This window comes from Lissotriton helveticus (genome assembly GCF_964261635.1).
Source record: "Lissotriton helveticus chromosome 1_1 unlocalized genomic scaffold, aLisHel1.1 SUPER_1_unloc_51, whole genome shotgun sequence".
NCBI lineage: Eukaryota > Metazoa > Chordata > Amphibia > Caudata > Salamandridae > Lissotriton > Lissotriton helveticus.
The window spans coordinates 317,225-337,670 of NW_027611694.1; the positions used below are offsets into that span (position 1 = coordinate 317,225).

Genomic DNA, 20,446 nt, shown 5'->3' on the forward strand with positions numbered 1-20,446 from the left:
CAGTCACGAAGACTGTGGTGTCGGAAGATAACTTTCTCTTATTTGGCTTCATAGATCCACCAGTCATGCCATCGCTATTAGCAGACAGGCCACTGTCAGCAGCATCATAACTTCAGGCAGACCAGCAAAGCGGATCTCACCACTCACATTGGGTGAACAGACTCATCTCTGCTACATACATCCACTCTGTTCTCAAATTTGCTTGGGGCTGCCAAAATGCAAAGAGCTGCAATATATTCGCCAAACTTTCCTGACTACCTTGTTTTAAAAAGTTGTGACATTCAAGCGTGATTCTTGGTTCATCTCCAAGCTGAATTTTTTAGAGGTTCTATTGCCACACAATACTATTCCCATATTCCAGTTTGTCCACAGGGTGGTTCAAGCCTGGTAGGTTATCACCTGTCTGTTTTGCAGATAATTTCAGATAGTTTCTGTAAGAAACTGAATTAATATTTACGGTAGATGAGGAACAATCACAACCGTTGTCAGAATGAAAGCCATTCAATTAACCTAGGATCAACCCCTGATACCTAAGCACGGAACAGGCAGGCTTAACTTAAGGTAATATGTCAAATATTTATGCAGAAACCAAAAAAGTAAAAATCAAAATGCAAAACAATAAAAAACCCAAACCAAAATAGAAAAAAAAGTAAAATGTATTGAACTAAATGACACTAAAATGACAAAATCCAATAAGGGGAATGAGATATGAACTGTAACGCTGTAAGAATCACAAGGTGCCAATGGATGAGGGGCCCGGGCATGGATTAGTCTCTCTGGAGCTGACTGCAAAGTCTGAGTGAACTTGTTCTCCCTGTTCAGCAGGAAGTCACTATACCGGAGGAAGGGCTTTAAGTGGAATGAAAAACCTTGTGATGGCTCCCAGAGGGACGTGGTCGACGTAATGAAGGGCGTGGCTTAAAAACCCAAACTGAAAATCCATGCTCTGCATAGTGTGTCACCCCACTGGTATTTTGCTGCTTCGCCATTCCATCCATATACAACAAGTAACATTACATCTACTACAAGCCAGGACTATTGGCTTTGTCAATGGTTATTAGTTGCGTAAGATAAATACGCAATAGCGATGGCTTCAAAGCTTGAGGGGGGCTGCTAAGGGTGAGAGTGGGCTGCGAGAGGTGAGAGAACTGTAGCTGGTGTGAGAGCAGCGCTGCAAGGGTGTAATGGGTGACCGTCCTGACTCGTTCAGAAGCGGTCGCTCCCACACACTCCCTGGCCACTTGAGTATCTTAGCGATATATTGCTCACTGCTGCATTGCTTTTCATAGCTTTTGTGCCTGATTATCATAGCAGCGCTGTACTCGCATTGCCTTAAAAGCTGTTGTGCTTGGAGGAGCTACGCTAGCAACCAAGATGGCCGCATAAGCTCCCGGCTCCGTCGACCTCCGTCGCTGGCGGACATATCCTGAACTTAATCCTGACCTCCCGCCAGACTCCCGTGTGTCTGAATCGTCTCTGAGTCCAGGAGCGCAATCCCGGAGTCTTTATCACCTTTTTTGACGAAGTTACACCATCTGCCATTTTCGGGCCTCCTCCAGTCTGTGAGCCGGGGCCTCGAGTACTGACCCAGCCGGGTTTCAGTTGAACAACATCAGCCGCGGATACCTGGCAGGGTCCGGTCTCATTGGAGTGACACGAATTCTCGATCCTGGTGGTGGTCTCGAGTCCCTGCGTATACTGGCCAGACGGCGACGAGACGTGGATGCCGCAGTGAGTGGGGGTCCGGTTCCTGGGACCCTGCTGCAGCCCTCGGGGTCCGCGGGGGGGCCCCCGCTCTCGGCAGCGGGGTAAAGAGCGCACAGTCTGAAAGTCGCCAGTCGCCTTCGCCCACCTCACTCCAGTTGGTTTCCCCGGAGTAGCCGGCCTCCGGGGTTGATGACCTGCTTTGTCATCGATTAAGCGGAGATGGATCGGACGACGTGTGGACCAACACTGGGGACCGTAATGGCCGCCATCGGGGCTCTTCACTGGCAAATGGAGGCTGCTCTCCACAACCTAACCGTACGCATCGAGACTATTTGTTCGAGACCGGACCCTAGCCCAGAGTCAGACCCGCAACATATGGTGACCCCCGCGAAGTTTGATTTTATCCGGGAGGAGAACCCCGAGCATCGTTCTAATCTGACGCCTATTGTATCTACGCAACTACAGCGACCCGCGACTGGAGCCCCTGACCAGCCAGCGAGCTCGACAAAGTCATCGCCCTCACAGGACTTATTTCTTTCTTCGTTTCTGGAGACCTCCATCGATATTCTTTGGATTGACTTTCGTATTCCTGATAGACTTCGAGACTTGACTCTTCTGACACTTTCATGCTATATTGATCTTCTCCCCTTTCTACAACGTTTTGACTCTTTTGCTATTGTGTTGGTCCTATCGGAGAGGGTTTGTGTGATGGATCGTAGAGGCCAGGGTTGAACTTGACTGCTTTAATTCTGTACAGAGACTTCCTTTGACACTGCTGGGTGGTATCGGTGGGAGTGAGGGCCATATGGGATTCTGCTTTTCTGGCTTTGGTGTACTGACTGTGTTCGACAATGGGATTTGCTGCCTCTGTGATATCTGGGGCTGGGCGGGATGGTCTTTTCTCTCTTGGTGATTTCCCTATCAGTTTGCTTATAAGCCTGCTTTACCTCTCTTAGTACCATGGTGGGGAACATCTGCTCGCGGTGGGGGGGAGGGGAGTCCGGGAGCCCGCATTATGTCGTAATATATTCCTCCTCCGTCTTTTCCCTTCCTTGGGGTGTAGTTTAGGGGGCGACAGGCACACTGCTAGTGGGGTTAGGTCGTAGCCATCTGCAGGGGTGCAGGGTGGGGGGTTTATTTTTCCTTTCTTTTGTTCTATGACCTATCTTTTTCTCTTTTCCCTTCTCCACAAGAGATGTGGCATATTCTCCTGAGCCTGTTGTTATGCATATTCGGGTGTCGAGTGTCTATTTTTATATCCTGTATCCTTGGTGGGCAGGTTCTGATAATGTTTGCTTATGATTATTTGTCTTGTATTGTTTTGACCCAGCTCCGGCTGGTATTGATACTTTCCAGATGCCTACAATTGTATTGTATTTCTTCATTTCATCTGCCCGTTCGCCACTGTAATATGTTATACCAACGATACCCGAAATGTACATTTCTACTCTTGTGTTATAATTAATAAAAATATATTTAAAAAAAAAAGCTGTTGTGCTTGACTTTGTGCCTGATTATCATCGTAACGCTGTGCTCGCATTACCTTTAAAAACTGTTGTGCCTGACTATTATCATAGCGCGGTGCTCGCATTGCCTTAAAAGTTGTTGTGCTTGACTAATACCATAGCGCTGTGCTCGCACTGCCTTTATAAATTGTTGTGCCTGACTATCATCGTAGCGCTCTGTTGCCCATTACAACCATTGCATTGCTCGCATTAATTGGTAAATTAATTAGTTACTGATTGTGCCAGTGCCACTGCCCATAGCTATACTCCTCATTGTGCCCCAATCTCGTCCTCTTTTGCTTTTGTTTTCTGCTGCCATTTTGTTGTTGTTGTGCCTCCTAGCCCGTCTCTCCCCCCCCGCTCCCGCCTCCCAGCTGCTCCTCCCTCCCTCTGGTAGTTCAGGATCGTCCCGTCTGCTGAAGCGCTGTGACCGTCCTGACTCGTTCAGAAGCGGTCGCTCCCACACGCTCCCTGGCCACTTGAGTATCTTAGCGATATATTGCTCACTGCTGCATTGCTTTTCATAGCTTTTGTGCCCGATTATCATATTAGCGCTGTACTCGCATTGCCTTAAAAGCTGTTGTGCTTCACTTTTTGCTTGATTATCATCGTAACGCTGTGCTCGCATTACCTTTAAAAACTGTTGTGCCTGACTATTATCATAGCGCGGTGCTCGCATTGCCTTAAAAGTTGTTGTGCTTGACTAATATCATAGCGCTGTGCTCGCACTGCCTTTATAAATTGTTGTGCCTGACTATCATCGTAGCGCTCTATTGCCCATTACTACCATTACATTGCTCGCATTAATTGGTAAATTAATTAGCGACTGATTGTGCCAGTGCCACTGCCCATAGCTATACTCCTCATTGTGCCCCAATCTCGTCCTGTTTCGCTTTTGTTTTCTGCTGCCATTTTGTTGTTGTTGTGCCTCCTAGCCCGTCTCTCCCCCCCCCCGCTCCCGCCTCCCAGCTGCTCCTCCCTCCCTCTGGTAGTTCAGGATCGTCCCGTCTGCTGAAGCGCTGTGACCGTCCTGACTCGTTCAGAAGCGGTCGCTCCCACACGCTCCCTGGCCACTTGAGTATCTTAGCGATATATTGCTCACTGCTGCATTGCTTTTCATAGCTTTTGTGCCTGATTATCATATTAGCGCTGTACTCGCATTGCCTTAAAAGCTGTTGTGCTTGACTTTTTGCCTGATTATCATCGTAACGCTGTGCTCGCATTACCTTTTAAAACTGTTGTGCCTGACTATTATCATAGCGCGATGCTCGCATTGCCTTAAAAGTTGTTGTGCTTGACTAATATCATAGCGCTGTGCTCGCACTGCCTTTATAAATTGTTGTGCCTGACTATCATCGTAGCGCTCTATTGCCCATTACTACCATTACATTGCTCGCATTAATTGGTAAATTAATTAGTGACTGATTGTGCCAGTGCCACTGCCCATAGCTATACTCCTCATTGTGCCCCAATCTCGTCCTGTTTCGCTTTTGTTTTCTGCTGCCATTTTGTTGTTGTTGTGCCTCCTAGCCAGTCTCTCCACCCCGCTCCCGCCTCCCAGCGGCTCCTCCCTCGCTCCGCCCCCCTTCACTATCCACTTATGACAGATGCACTTTCGCGCAGCGGACACGCCCTATGCGCGCTGAAGGTGCGCCAAAGGTAAGCCCGTCTAAGCCCGTCCGCGCCTGGACCACGCCCAGCGCCAAACCCCCTGGCCCTCGCAAAATACACTCCACCCGCATTACGTACGACACCGCTACCCTCTCAGCACTTAACCCTGGCCGACTCCCAAACTGCTACCAAGCCGCCCCAGGACACACCCATGGACCCTTCACCTGCCACTCCTACAAGTTCGACAACACCAGAACCCACACCAAATCCACAAACTCCAAACAGAGCTCCGACACTAACCACCTGAAGTGCATCCTGCTCAACACCCGCTCGGTCCACAGACACGCCATTGAACTTTGGAACCTACTAGACACCACATCGCCAGACGTCGCCTTTCTTACAGAAACCTGGATGAACGCCTCATCAACGCCGACATCGCCATAGCCATCCCGGACGGCTACAAGATCATCCGAAAGGACCGCATCAATCAAACAGGAGGAGGCATCGCCATCTTCCATAAGAACACCATCCGCATCACGACCAGCTCCGACGATACCCTCGCAGCCGCCGAACACCTTCACTTCCAGATCCACACCGACCCCAAGACCACACTCAGAGGCACCCTCATCTACAGACCACCAGGACCCCGCAAACAATTCAGCAAAGACATCACTGACTTCATCAGCCCACACGCCCTCCCCTCCGAGAACTACATTCTACTGGGAGACCTCAACTTCCACCTGGAAAAGAACAACAACAGCAACACCACCACCCTTCTGGACAACCTCGCCAATCTCGGACTCAAACAACTTGTTGACACCCCCACCCACTATGCCGGGCACACGCTCGACCCAATCTTCACCTCCAGCAAGCACATCTCCTTCAATCACACCACAACTCTCCATTGGACTGACCACAGCTGCGTTCACTTCAACTACAAAAAGACTACGACCCACAACCACCCACAACCAATTCCCCGCAGAAACTGGAACAAAATTACCACCGACCAGCTCATCACATCGCTTCACCAAAACCCTCCTGCCAAATCATCGGACCCAAACCAAGCAGCCACCAACCTCACACAATGGATCACCCACAGCGCTGACGAATTAGCACCCTTGAAAAACCATCAAATCAAGCAAGGCAGCAAAAAAGCCCCCTGGTTCAATGATGACCTTAAGAAATCCAAGAAGATATGTCGCACCCTCGAGAAAGCCTGGCGAAAATACCCAACCACTGACAACCTGGCCACCTTCAAGAACGCCACCCGCAAACACCACCAACTGATCCGATCCACCAAGAAATCAGCATTCAAGGATCGACTCGACAACAACGCCCGCAACAGCAAAGAACTATTCAACATCGTCAAAGAGTTAACCAACTGCACCGCCGGCACCAACGACATAACTCCCTCCCAAGACCTCTGCGACTCTCTAGCCTCGTTCTTCCACAACAAAATCGCTGACATACATAACAGCTTTGGAGACCAGTCCACCCCACCCACCTCCGAACTAAAACCCCCCTCCAACAACCTTTGCGCCTGGAAACCAATCACCACTGAAGGCACCATCCGCCTGATGAACTCCATCCACTCAGGATCGCCAACTGACCCATGTCCCCACCACATTTTCAACAAAGCAGACTCCATTATCGCACCCCATCTCCGAGACGTCATCAACTGCTCCCTCAACTCCGCTACCTTCCCGGAAATCTGGAAACATGCCGAACTCAGCGCCCTCCTGAAGAAACCCACAGCAGAACCCAATGAACTTAAGAACTACCGCCCCATTTCGCTCCTCCCATTCCCTGCCAAAGTCATCGTGAAAGCCGTCAACAGTCAGCTCGCCGCCTTCCTTGAATCCAACAAATCCCTCGACCCTTCACAGTCAGCCTTTCGAGCCAAACACAGCACAGAGACCGCCCTCATCGCAGCAACAGACGACATTCGAACTCTACTGGACAACGGAGAAATAGCTGCCCTCATCCTACTTGACCTCTCCGCAGCCTTCGACACAGTCTGTCATAGCACCCTTATACAACACCTCAGCAACGTCGGAATACAAGGAAAAGCATTGGACTGGATCATCTCGTTCCTAGCCGGAAGAACCCAGAGAGTCCGCCTCCACCCTTTTAGATCAGAGGCCACCGAAGTCATCTGATGCGTACCACAAGGATCATCACTCAGTCCCACTCTCTTCAACGTATACATGAGTCCCCTCGCCACCATCGCGCACCAACACAACCTCAACATCATCTCCTACGCAGACGACACCCAACTGATCCTTTCCCTCACCAAAGACCCAAACACCGCCAAAACCAACCTACACGAAGGGATGAAAGAAGTAGCCGAGTGGATGAAGAACAGCCGTTTAAAACTGCTCATCTTAGGATCATCCCCCTCCGCCTGGGATGACTCATGGTGGCCACCGGCTCTGGGAAACGCACCCATACCAACGGACCACGCACGCAACCTGGGCTTCATCCTGGACTCCTCCCTCTCGATGACCAGACAAATCAACGCCGTCTCATCATCATGCTTCAACACCCTACGTATGCTCAAAAAAATCTTCCGTTGGATCCCCACCGAAACAAGAAAGACGGTCACCCATGCACTGGTCACAAGCCGACTGGACTACGGAAACACCCTTTACGCCGGAACCACAGCTAAACTACAGAAAAAACTCCAACGCATCCAAAACGCCTCAGCCAGACTCATCCTAGACATCCCCCGCCAAGCTCACATCTCCGGGCACCTGAGAGACCTTCACTGGCTCCCCGTCAACAAGAGAATAACGTTCTGTCTCCTCACCCACGCACACAAAGCCCTCCACGAACTAGGATCCGAATACCTCAACACGCGCCTGTCCTTTTACACCCCCACCCGCCAAATGCGTTCGACCAATCAAGCCCTCGCCGCAATTCCACGCATCCAAAGATCCACCATGGGGGGGGAAGATCCTTCTCCTACTTAGCGGCCAAGACCTGGAATTCTCTCCCCACCTACCTCCGCCTTACACAGAACCACCTCTCCTTCAGAAAACAACTAAAAACTTGGATATTCGATAAGTAAAGTACCCCCCCTCCCTCAAGCGCCTTGAGACCCTCTGGGTGAGTAGTGCGCTATACAAATTTTAAACTTGAACTTATGGGTGCTGCGAGGGTGTGATGGGCGCTGCGAGGGTGTGATGGGCGCTGCAAGGGTGTGATGGGCGCTGCAAGGGTGTGATGGGCGCTGCGAGGATATGAGAGGCGCTGTGGGGTGGTGAGAGGACGCTGTGAGGGGTGCTGCTGGGGATGAGAGTGGCGCTACTAAGGGTGAGAGGGGCTCTGCTAGAGGTGAGAAAGAACTCCAGGTGGTATGAAAGCTGCACTGCTTGAGCGAGAGAGGGCCTGGTGGGGGTAACAGATGGGCTGGGCGCGTGTCTTCAGAGAAATGTGTGCACCGGGAACCATTGGGCAGACGTTATATCAGAGGGAGTGTGTCAGTGAAATTGTGCATAGAGAGGCTTCTTGCAGAAAGTCACTACAACAAAATGTGTGCAGGGGGAGTGCGTGTATGGGGGTCACCAGCTAGGAAGTCACCACAGCCGATTAGGAAGTCACTGCAAGAAAAGTGTGTGCAAAGGGGGTCACCAGCTAGGTAGCCACTAGCCACTGCAGGGAGAGTGCGTGCAGGGTGAGTGAGTGCATGGTGAATACCAGCTAGGAAGTCACCGCAAGGAAAGTGTGTGCAAGGTAAGTGCGTGCATGGGGGTCACTGGCTAGGAAGTTATTGCGACAAAAGTGTGTGCAGGGTGAAGGCATGCATGGGGGTCACCAGCTAGGAAGTCGCTTAAAGGAAAGTGTGTGCTGAATGAGTGCATGTATGGGGGGATTACTGGCTTGAAAGTTATGTGGCCTACACTGTCATCAACTCGAAAGGGTGTTCTGTTCTGTATTATTATATGTGTGGTATACGAGGCTCCGAGTAGGATTGCATGCCATGAGTCAGCAGGGGGCAGTTATTCCGCAGCTGTTTACTCCTGCCGCTCATGAGTATTCTAAGGTATGGGTAATCCACACGCACAGGGGTGTAATCACTCAGAAAAACACAGCAGGCCGTACACGATGAATACCACTTTAATTTGACAAGTCCCAAAGACAGCTCTGTGATCAACAACAGAGAATGGTGCATGTGTGCGTGCTTACGTGCGTGTGTGGGGATTGCCCTAGAGTAAAATGTCAGTCTTTGTTCCCTCACAGATTTTCTGTAATTTTCGCCAAACTGCGCTTAAGTGGACAATACTGCGTCCATCACCACCATGTCCACCACATTCACCACCACCACATCCACCACCTCCACCACAATCACTACGTCCACAACCCCCACCATGTCCATCACCACCACATCCATCACCACGTCCACCCCCACCATGTCTACCACCACCACGTCCACCACCACCACCCTCCACCTCCACCACCACCATGTCCACCACCACCACACCCACCACCACTACCACCACCACCACGTCCACCATCACCATGTCCAACACGTCCACCACCATCACCATGTCCACCATCACCATGTCCACCAACACCACGTCCACCATGTCCACCACCAATACCACCACATCCACCACCACATCCACCACCACCATGTCCACCACATCCACCACAACCACCACGTCACCACCACCACGTCCACCACCACTACGTCCACCACCATCATGTCCACCACCACTACGTCCACCACTATGTCCACCACCACCAAGTCCACCACCACACCCACCTCCACCAGCACCACGTCCGCCATCACCACACCCACCACCACCACGTCCACCACCACTACCACCACCTTCACATCCACCACCACCATCACCACATCTACCACCACCATGTCCACCACCACGTCCATAACCACCACGTCCATCACCACTATGTCCAAAACCACCATGTCCACGTCCACCACCACACCCACCACCACCACGTCCACCACCACATCCACCACCACCACCACATCCACCACCACTACGTCTACCACCATGTTCACCACCACCACGTCCACCACCACCACATCCACCTCCACCACGTTCACCACCACCACCACATCCAGCACCACTACGTCCACCACCACTACGTCCACCACCACCATGTCCACCACATCTACCACCACCACCACGGCCACCACCACTACATCCATGTCCTCAACCACCACATCCACCACTACCATGTCCACCACCAACACCACCACATCCACCACCACCATGTCCAACACCACGTCCACCACCACCACGTCCACCACCACTATGTCCACCACCATGTCCACCACCATGTCCACCACCACCACCACCACGTCCACCACCACACCAACTTCCACCACCACCACATCCACCATCACCACACCCACCACCACCACATCAACCACCACATCCATCACCATCACATCCATGTCCTCCACCACCACATCCACCACTACCATGTCCACCACCAACACCACCACATCCACCACCGAAACCACCACCACATCCACCACTACGTCCACCACCATGTCCACCACCATGTCCACCACCACCACCACCACGTCCACCACCACACCAACTTCCCCCACCACCACATCCACCATCACCACACCCACCACCACCACATCAACCACCACATCATCACCATCACATCCATGTCCTCCACCACCACATCCACCACTACCATGTCCACCACCAACACCACCACATCCACCACCGAAACCACCACCACATCCACCACTACGTCCACCACCATGTCCACCACCACCACGTCCGCCACCACACCAACCTCCATCACCACCACGTCCACCATCACCATACCCACCACCACCACGTCCAGCACCACTACCACCACCACCACATCCACCACCACCACATCCATCACCACCACGTCCATCACCACCATGTCCAAAACCACCATGTCCATGTCCACCACCACCACACCCACCACCACCACGTCCACCACCACCACATCCACCACCACCACATCCACCACCACCACATCCACCACCACCATGTCTACCACGTACACCACATCTACCACCATCACCACGTCCACCACCACCACATCCATGTCCTCCACCACCACATCCACCTCTACCACGTCCACCACCACCACATCCACCACCACCTCCACCACGTCCACCACCACCACCTCCACCACCATCATGTCCACCACCACTACGTCCACCACCACGTCCACCACCACACCCACCTCCACCATCACCACACCTACCACCACCACATCCCCACCACCATCACCACATCCACCACCCCGTCCACCACCACCATGTCCACCACCACCACGTCCATCACCACCATGTCCACCACCACCACGTCCATCACCACCACCACATCCACCACCAAAATGTCCACCACCACCTCGTACACCACCACCTCGTACACCATCTTCTCGTGTAAGAGAGGAGGAGATTTTGACGGGGAGAGTATCCGGGATTGCCTTGGGGCTGTTTTCCAATGGTTCCAACTGAACAGCCTCAAGTGCAATTCCGATAAGTCCGAGGTACTCTTCTTTGGGTGTGATACAGAGCCAGACTGGCAGGCTTGGTGGCCCATTAATATGTTCCCTCCGTCTTGTTCTTCCAAAATTGCTAAGAACTTGGGGGTCAAGATGGATAAGGGGCTAACTCTGAAATCCCAGATCCTCGGGGTGTCGGGCTCCTGCTTTGGCCTCCTCAGGATGCTGCGGAGGTTCCTTCCCCTGTTGTCTGAGGAGCACAGGAAGCTGACGGTGCAGGCTCTAATCGGGTCCAGGTTAGATTACGCGAACATTCTTTACCTGGGCCTGCCAGAGTATCTGCTGCAGCGGCTCCAAGTGGTGCAGAACGCTGCCGCGAGAGCTATCTTTGGTTTAAATAGACGGGCCAGTGCAGCGGGTCTGTTGAAGACCTTGCACTGGCTTCCAATCCGGAAACGGATTGCCTTTAACCCCTTCGATGCTCATGACGAGCTGGGCTCGTCATGAGGTAGCCTCCTCGCACGCTCATGACGAGCCCAGCTCGTCATGTAAAGTGCGGTTTTAAAAAAACTCAGCACAGGAGCAGAATCCTGCTAGCGCGCATGCGGTTAAGGCTTTGACTCTGGCCTATAAGGCCCTCCATGCGGTGGGAGCAAAGTATCTCCAAAAGAGACTGGCCTTTTATCATCCGACTCGCTCTTTGAGGTCGGAATCCCTGCTCCTGGCGGCTGTCCCGCGAGTGAAGAGAGCTCGCCTGGGAGGCCGCTCTTTTGGACTACTAGCGCCACAGTTGTGGAACTCTCTGCCGTTCACTCTGCGGGGAGCCACCAGCCTACTTGCCTTTAGAAAAGGCCTTAAAACCTGGCTGTTTACCCAGTAGCCCGCTTTTTGTTTGCCCGCTCGGCCTTCTGTCCTTTTTCCTTTTTAACTGTGTTATGTTATTATGATGCAGCCCTCCTTACTAAAAGCGCCGGGACACTCTTTTTGAGTAGCCGTGCGCTATACAAAAGATAAAATAACATAACATAACATAACACCACCACGTTCACCACCACCATGTCCACCACCACCAGCACGACACCCACTTCCACCACCACCAAGTCCACCAGCACCACACCCACCACCACCACGTCCACCACCACTACCACCACCACATCCACCACCACGTCCACCACCATCACTACCACCACCTCCACTACCACCAGCACGTCCACCACTACCACATCCACCACCACAACGTCCACTACTACCACATCCACCACCACCACGTCCACCACCATCACGTCCACCACCACGTCCACCACTACCACGTCCACCACCACCATGTCCACCACCACCACCACGTCCACCATCACTACGTCCACCACCACCACCACTCCACCACCACATCTGCCACCACCACCATGTCCACCACATCCACCACCAAGTCCACCACAATGTCCACCACCATAACATCCACCACCACCACATCCACCACCACCACATCCACCACCACGTCCACAACTACCACCACCTCATCCACCACCACCACCACCACCACGTCCACAACCACCACCTCCACCACCACCTCCACCACCATGTCCACCACCACCACCACGTTCACAACGAGGCCACCACCAAGTCTACCACCACCACGTCCACCACCAACACATCCACCACCATGTCCACCACCACGTCCACCATCACGTCCACAACCACATCTACCACCACCGCGTCCACCACCACTGTGTCCAACACCACCGCGTCCATCACCACCTCGTCAATTACCACCACGTCCACCACCACCACGTCTACCACCACCATGTCCACCACAATATCCACCACCAGCATATCCACCACCATGTCCACCACAATATCCACCACCAGCATATCCACCACCACGTCCACCACCACCAAGTCTACCACCACCACCATGTCCCCCACCACCACCACCACGTCCACCACCACCACCAAGTCCACCACCACCGCATCCACCACCACCATGTCCACCACCTTAATTTCCTATGCAATGAATAACGTTAACAGATTTTTCAGTGGCGCATCTGCAGAAAAGTCCTCTTCGTGTTGGAAATTAAGAGAAACTTAACCCCTCACCCAAACAATACATTTACGAATAAAAATGGACTGAATGAGAACCGTGGCCTGCGGCCTTGGTGCTACAGTAATATTACACCTGGCGGCCAAGAAACCAAGCGCGTAGGAGCCCTGAGAGCACGGCCGCCGCGCCGCAGATGCACGCAACGCGGCGGCCATCTGTGGGTTCTGCCCCGGTAGCTCGCGTGGTTTAATGTAACAGGCCATTGGCTTTGAATAGATCCCACGGGCTTCCCTGGGGCGGGATACACTTACAGGGGCAGATTTAATCTTCCATGAAAAATCTGTGGGATGCCAGTGGAGCATGGGACAAAGAGGCGCGAGTGGGTTATAGCCGCTGCCAAAAGGACCACTGGACATAACTTCTCCAAACAGTATATGTCCATCTTCACCATTGACCTAGTAATGCACACCAGAACCTCAAGGACAACTGTGGCAATCAAACCACACACACAGGTATCTAGGTAATCCATAGGATTGCTTCTGTTGTGGGGTGGGAAGGGGGAATTCCATAAATCTAATGCCATTTGAATTAATTAAATTGGGGACTTTACTATAAGGACAATAGTACTTCAAGGAAGAAAGCGGCCACTGAGGCATTTATGCCACACACATGTTTATTTGTTGACAGGAAAATACACTATGCAAAATGTTTCAGTAACTGACAGCTGTTGGTTAAACCTGGGCAGAATCATTCAAATTCAAACTTTGTTGACAACGAATTAGAAATGTATGGTTGTGTGTACAGCACCCTAGGCCATAAGGGCCCACACAAAAGCTTCAAATTTAAGTTTTCTAATGTTACTAAAAAGACCATGAGACTGAAGATAACAAGCATTTGCAATGCAACAGGTAGCGCATTTACACGAGTTTAAGCTATTAGGATTGTAAATGACAAAACATTTTATATATGTTTTGAAACCCAAAACATAAATAAAAGGCATTGTCATTTACAATGCCAATAGCTCAAACTTGCGTAAATGTGAGACCAATTGCAGTGGAGTAGTGTGGCTCACTGGTTAGAGGCGGCAGGCCTGAGAGCAGAAGTCAGCCCGGGACCAGGGTTCAATTCCCGACGCGGCAGGGTCGTGGACCTTGGTCAGCGGACTCGATAATTCTCGCTTCGGTGCTTACTCTAATCAGGGGTTCCACTCGGCAACTCTGGGCATTAGCTTGCCTAATCTCCACAACGGCCCCACCAATTCCGGGGATGCCTGGCTCCACCTTGGGGACTCCCAGCAAGGGACCATCCCACAGGGAAAGCCAGGACGGGTTCCCCAGAGTTATACAGCGCCGGGACGCCCCGTTGCTGGGGCAGCTGTGCGCTTTACAAGTATACTACATTTACATTTACATTTACATTGCAAATGCTTGTTCCAGTTTGTTGTGTGTCCAAACACCCATTTGGTAGCAAGTAGTAGGTATACCCCAACTGCCTGGTTTTTAGTAAACATCAAATGAATCGCTAGTGGGCTGCCAACTATCAGGTTCGCACTGAGATAGAGAATATTTACGGGCACCAAAATAAAAATGCTCACCATTAGTGAATAGCTGAAGAAGTGGCATCTATAAGCTAACTGTAATGCACAGCTATCATGCAAAAGGAAATTAATAATAGACTACTGCATAGAATATCTGTGCAATGCAGTAAAAAAAAGTACATAGATATGCAAGTCAGATTCAGAGAGGACTATATTCATTCTGTGCATAAACAAAAGGAATCCTACCAGGAGAGAAGTGCGGCCCATATAGGGTATGGGAGCACTCAGTGTTTGGTAAAATACCCCTCACACACCAAAAGGCCCCTTGGTGTCATGCTTCATCATCGGGGTCTTCGCACCCCTCTAACGGAATGCGGCGTGCTGCGACCTACGACTACGCGGGAGCACTGGTAAATGACTATGTGTGGTGTGTGTGGTGCAAGTGATAGGGATGATAATGTGAGTGGTGGTAGGTAGTGAAGAGTTAAAAAGTACCTGGCTCGTAGGTGAAATTTTTTTTTTATTCAAGACCTCGGGCTGGCACTGTTAAAAGAAGTGAAGTGCGAGGTAAAGTCTGTCGTGATTATGAACAGTACCTCATGTGTGCGTCGACATGTTTCGGAGCTTGCGCTCCTTCTTCAGGACGGGAGCACAACTTCCCCACCTTACTCACGTATTACTAGTTCGTAACTCAAAAATATTGGTTAGTTAACAAAAAGTGACAAATTATTTTAAGTGATAAAAAGGCTACAATGTGCCTACAGCGGATTTTTGGCTCAGGATACATGCAGTTGCATGACTTAATAGATAAAAGTTGCTTGCTTCATGAGCTCATACAAGCGTCTGGTGGTTGATTGCTATTTTGTGCAATAAGCTGGGGACGAATTATCCACTGTCTGACCCCACACGTAAAAGTTAATGTTAACATGTTCCCCCACGTTTCATTAAAACTCCCCCACATTGTTGTACCAAAATACATTTAAGCTTTCTTTATTCATGTACATGAGGGTATACGCTGCTCATGTGTGTGCTTATATTACGTGAATCACGGTTCATTACCATTACAGAGAGGCATAATAGATTTGCTATGTCCCTCTCTGTGACATTACTGCACACTGCCTATTCTAATTTGCAAACCCTGCCCCTCTAAAACCTATGTTTTGTTTTGTTTAGGGCTCGTGCCCCCTGTGCTTTTCATGTTTGTACTTGCGGTTTGCTGTTTTCAGTATCTGTATGGACTTAAATATACAAAAGTGATGTTATTACAATCCTTAAAATAGCAAATGTGTCACAAATTGTGGCTTTCGTAAGGACGGAGGGACAGGAGACTGATTAGTTAAGTGGTGAATAAATACACCAGCCTCGTCACACTCACACTTCCTTGAAGACTTGACAAGCCTGTCTGCTCAACTGCGACCCCTTTTTGAAGAACATGGAAATACACATGTAGCTGGGGTGGTCGCCGGGAGGATCTAGATCAGTGATACCCAAAGTACGGCCCAGGGGCCGCATAAAGCCCTTCAGGTCTTTACTTGCAGACCCCTGGGCAGCAGCAGCACTGGGCTGCTGTTTACTCGAGTCAGAACTAACATGAACAAGAAACGTACATATACAGCAAACACTTATTTTAAAGGTTAATTGCAGTTAGGAAAATGAAGTAACAAGGCCTTTATCTTTAGGAACACCTTCCTTCTTAAAGGCAGCCACTAGATATACATGCTTTGTTTCCCTACCCCGACTTTACACCCCCCGCTGGCATCAGGGCGGCCCTCGGTCACACCATAGACCAAACTTTGTGGCCCCCGAGAAAATGTTTGTGAGTACCCATGACCTAGATCAAGAAAAGGCGGAAGTAGTTAGACACGAGGACGGAACAGAAGCTTGCATCTCTAAAAGCCACAAACAGGAACCAATGAAAACAAGCATCGGCATAGCCAATAGGTCTCGCCTTTGGGACCTTATAAGTGTTTAGCCGTGCAACAGTTGATGTTGTTGCACCAAGGATATTGTGCTGGATAACAAAACACTTATAAGGTCCCAGAGGCGAGACCTACTGGCGATGCCAATGCTTGTTTACCTGATGGGCATTGGCTGACTGCTGCCTGGTTACTGAGGCCCTAGTGAGGTTGAGACATATTTGGGGGAGTTTTAGCCTCATCAGATGATGCTGTGCAGTCCCAGCCCAGGTGCAATGAGGCGCAGTCGGTGCTGCCTGGTCACTGAGGCCCTGGTGAGGTTGAGTCATATTTGGGGGTGTTTGAGCCTCATCAGATGATGCTGTGCAGGCCCAGGTGCAATGAGGCGCGGTCGGTGCTGGCTGGTCACTGAGGCCCTGGTGAGGTTGAGTCATATTTGGGGGTGTTTGAGCCTCATCAGATGATGCTGTGCAGGCCCAGGTGCAATGAGGCGCGGTCGGTGCTGGCTGGAGTGTGTTCTTTCACTTTCGATTCACGGGGCGGCCCCCCTTCACTCTGGGGAGAGCCACAAACGGGATTCAAGTCGATCTTCTCATTACACAGACTTTTCAGGTGAAACAAATGTCACCGTTTGCTGAGGCTTTGAAAAGAGCGACCCAACTCCAGCAGTGAGGGCCAATGAGCATTGATACAAAATAATCATGTCTAAGGATCGATGCAACAACAACAACAAATGAACCCCGGAGAGCAGGCTCGAGACCCTCCAGCACCAGACACTCTTTGTACCTTATGGCCTCACCTGGGGTTCAATGTGGTGCTCTGGTCCCTCCTGGGGTCGGGCCTCACCTGGGCTCCCTGCTGTGGGTCGTGTTAAGCTTTGTCTTTGTGTAACGCCCGGCCTGAACTATGAGCGCGGGGAGACGAGGCTGTTCGTTGACAACTGCGCATGCGCTGGGGGCAGACACTGCAAAGAGGCCATGGATTAACTGCGCATGCGCTGGAGATAGACACTGCTTTCTATAGCGTGGATTAAAGAGGCCTTGGATTAACTGCGCGTGCGTCGAGGACAGACGCCGCTGTTGGGGCAATCCAACTCCAGAAGTCGTTGCAAGAGAGATTCACAGCACGGGGCGCAGCACAGGCCCCGACAGCACGGAGCGCAGGGAAGGGCCACACCTCTGAGCCAGCACCGGTGGGACGGGGTCCTCGCAGGGACACAAAGAAGCACAACAATGACGGTGTCCGCGCGGGGATACAACGAGTGAGAAGCAACAGCTGCCTCCCGAGCTTCTCTTTGGAGCGGGCGTGTCTTTGCTCTGCGCATGCGCACTGAGGCTGGGCGTCCTCTATCTACGGCAGGTCATAGGCTGCGCTCCGTGCAAGGTCCTCACTCGGTGATGGGAAGTAGGGTCTTCGCCCCGCACGTGCGCAGCTGTAACGCGCGGTTCTGCGCGTGCGCAGCCGTGAGACGCCATGTTTTGTTCTCGCGCGCGATGGTGGCTCGTGCAGCGGCGTGAGCGCGCGCGTCACTCTTGGGGGAATAACACACCGGGCCCCACTCCTCACAGGCGGCCGGTGCCCCCGGGGAGCCCCCGCAGCCCCCACGGACCGGAGCACGAGGAGAGGCGAGGGAGGCCTCTGACCGCGCGGGTCCACACGTTTAATGAAGAGCAGGAGGGACTGGGATCTGAGGGGGTCTGTTTTATGAGACAGAATATCTGGCATTTAGCTTACAAAGCTGCTCGATTTTGCTTTTATATTTATTTATTTATTTATACCTAATAGTCAACCTTGTTGTGAAACTCTCAGGGTATTTTATCTCGATCGCTAAGAAACAATGACTGTTGGAAAGTACAAAGAGACCTGGTTCTAGAATGATCCAGGGGTCTGGAAAGAGAGATGGACACTTGGACACTTTATGTTTAATTCTCTCTCTTCTGCATTTTCTATATAAAGAGAAAAGCTCGGCCTTTCCTGTTCACATAGATCACTATATGTGACAAGACATATTTGCCACAAAAAGCACCTGAGCCTAGCGCGAGTGATCCTAATGCTGAAGGCCTTGGTGAATGTGGAAACTACACACACAAGGGATAGACAAGAAGATAACTATGGAGATAACCACGCAGTACTTCACTTTCTTAATATTTGTATCTAAGAGTCCATACACATTACTATCGGTCCACAGGTGATGACCTTTTATCAATATATTCTCCGAAATATATATTGACCGAAAAGCATGGTGTACTCAATATTGATATCTAGGAGCCTATACTCATTACCTGTGTCCGCTTAAAAATCAGTCCCTTATCGGAGATGCTTCTTCCTGTATACGCTTGACAGTCAGTCCACAGGTGATGACCTTTTATTCCTATATTCTCTGTCTGCGGTACACTGCACATTACAAAGGTAAATCAAGGGGTAACTATGTGGTTGACCGAAAAGCATGGTTTACTCAATATTGATATGTCTGAGCCTATACTCATTACCTGTGTCCGCTTAAAAATCAGTCCCTTATCAGAGATGCTTCTACAGTCGATGGATGGCTGTTGTCCCTTGTTCTGATATCATGGACCACTACAATATAAACAAAATGCGAGACCACTCTTTACGTATCCTCAGCATCCAACTGATTGATACAAAGTGACGCACTGATCTATGACTACCCAAAGATATCACACTGTAGTCGATGTTAATAAACTATGTTTTTGGGTTTCTTAGTTTGGCCTGAGTATATCATACAGTCATTACCAATACCGAGAAAACAATCGAAGTGTCCCTATCAACGCTGAACTAGAGGGAAAAGGGAACTGAGAGCCTCTATATCTATATGTTATTTTGCAGCTGAGTTAAATTCAACCCTCGGTCAAATATCGCTTAGTAGACATACTAGAAATTAGTATAGGCAATTGTTAATGCCCGAAATGCTACGGTTTGGCCCAAGTGGCCAAGGGACCAATGTGGGTGAGAAAAGACTGAATACAGTCTTTACCAAACACAAAGGTTACCGGCTGCCACTCTAAACACATTTATATTGTCGCTTGGATATAGTATCTTCAAACCTTAACTCTCATTACAGTAAAATCATACCATTGAAATAAATAAAACAGGTCTCCCTATCGTGATGCTGAGTTTTAAACTTACCCGCGCAAGCGACGTCTACACGTGTCTCCAACCTGATATGCCACGTGTTATGGATTGGCCAGAGTGGGCAAGGGACCAATGTGGGTCAGAAAAGACTGTATACAGTCTTTGTAAAAAATACAAAAGCTGCCGGCTGCCAACCTAGATATAGGTATCTACGGACGTTAAGGGCAAGGGTATGACAACACCCTCCCTACCCACAGAGTAGAAGGGGGCCCTTGGGTCCCAGCCCTGAAAGTGCCACTGTAGCAAATGTATGCATGTGGGATGGTCTCTGCTGTGGGATGGTGTCTGCTGTGTCAAATGTATGCATGTGGGATGGTGTCTGCTGTGTCAAATGTATGCATTGGGATGGTGTCTGCTGTGTTAAATGTATGCATGTATGCATGTATCAAATGTATGCATGTGGGATGGTGTCTGCTGTGTTAAATGTATGCATGTGTCAAATGTATGCATGTGGGATGGTGTCTGCTGGGTCGAATGTATCCATGTGGGATGGTGTCTGCTGTGT

General features: G+C 50.7%; 1 long non-coding RNA gene across 1 annotated transcript in view; it reads right to left on the reverse strand.

Moving 5' to 3' along the window:
* LOC144806183 (uncharacterized) overlaps positions 1–17,716 on the reverse strand; it is a 43,619-nt gene extending 25,903 nt beyond the window's left edge. Inside the window, exon 1 of the long non-coding RNA XR_013605714.1 lies at positions 17,591–17,716. This is a non-coding gene — a long non-coding RNA (uncharacterized LOC144806183). The remainder of the gene's footprint in view (positions 1–17,590) is intronic.
* Positions 17,717–20,446: the final 2,730 nt, after the last annotated feature.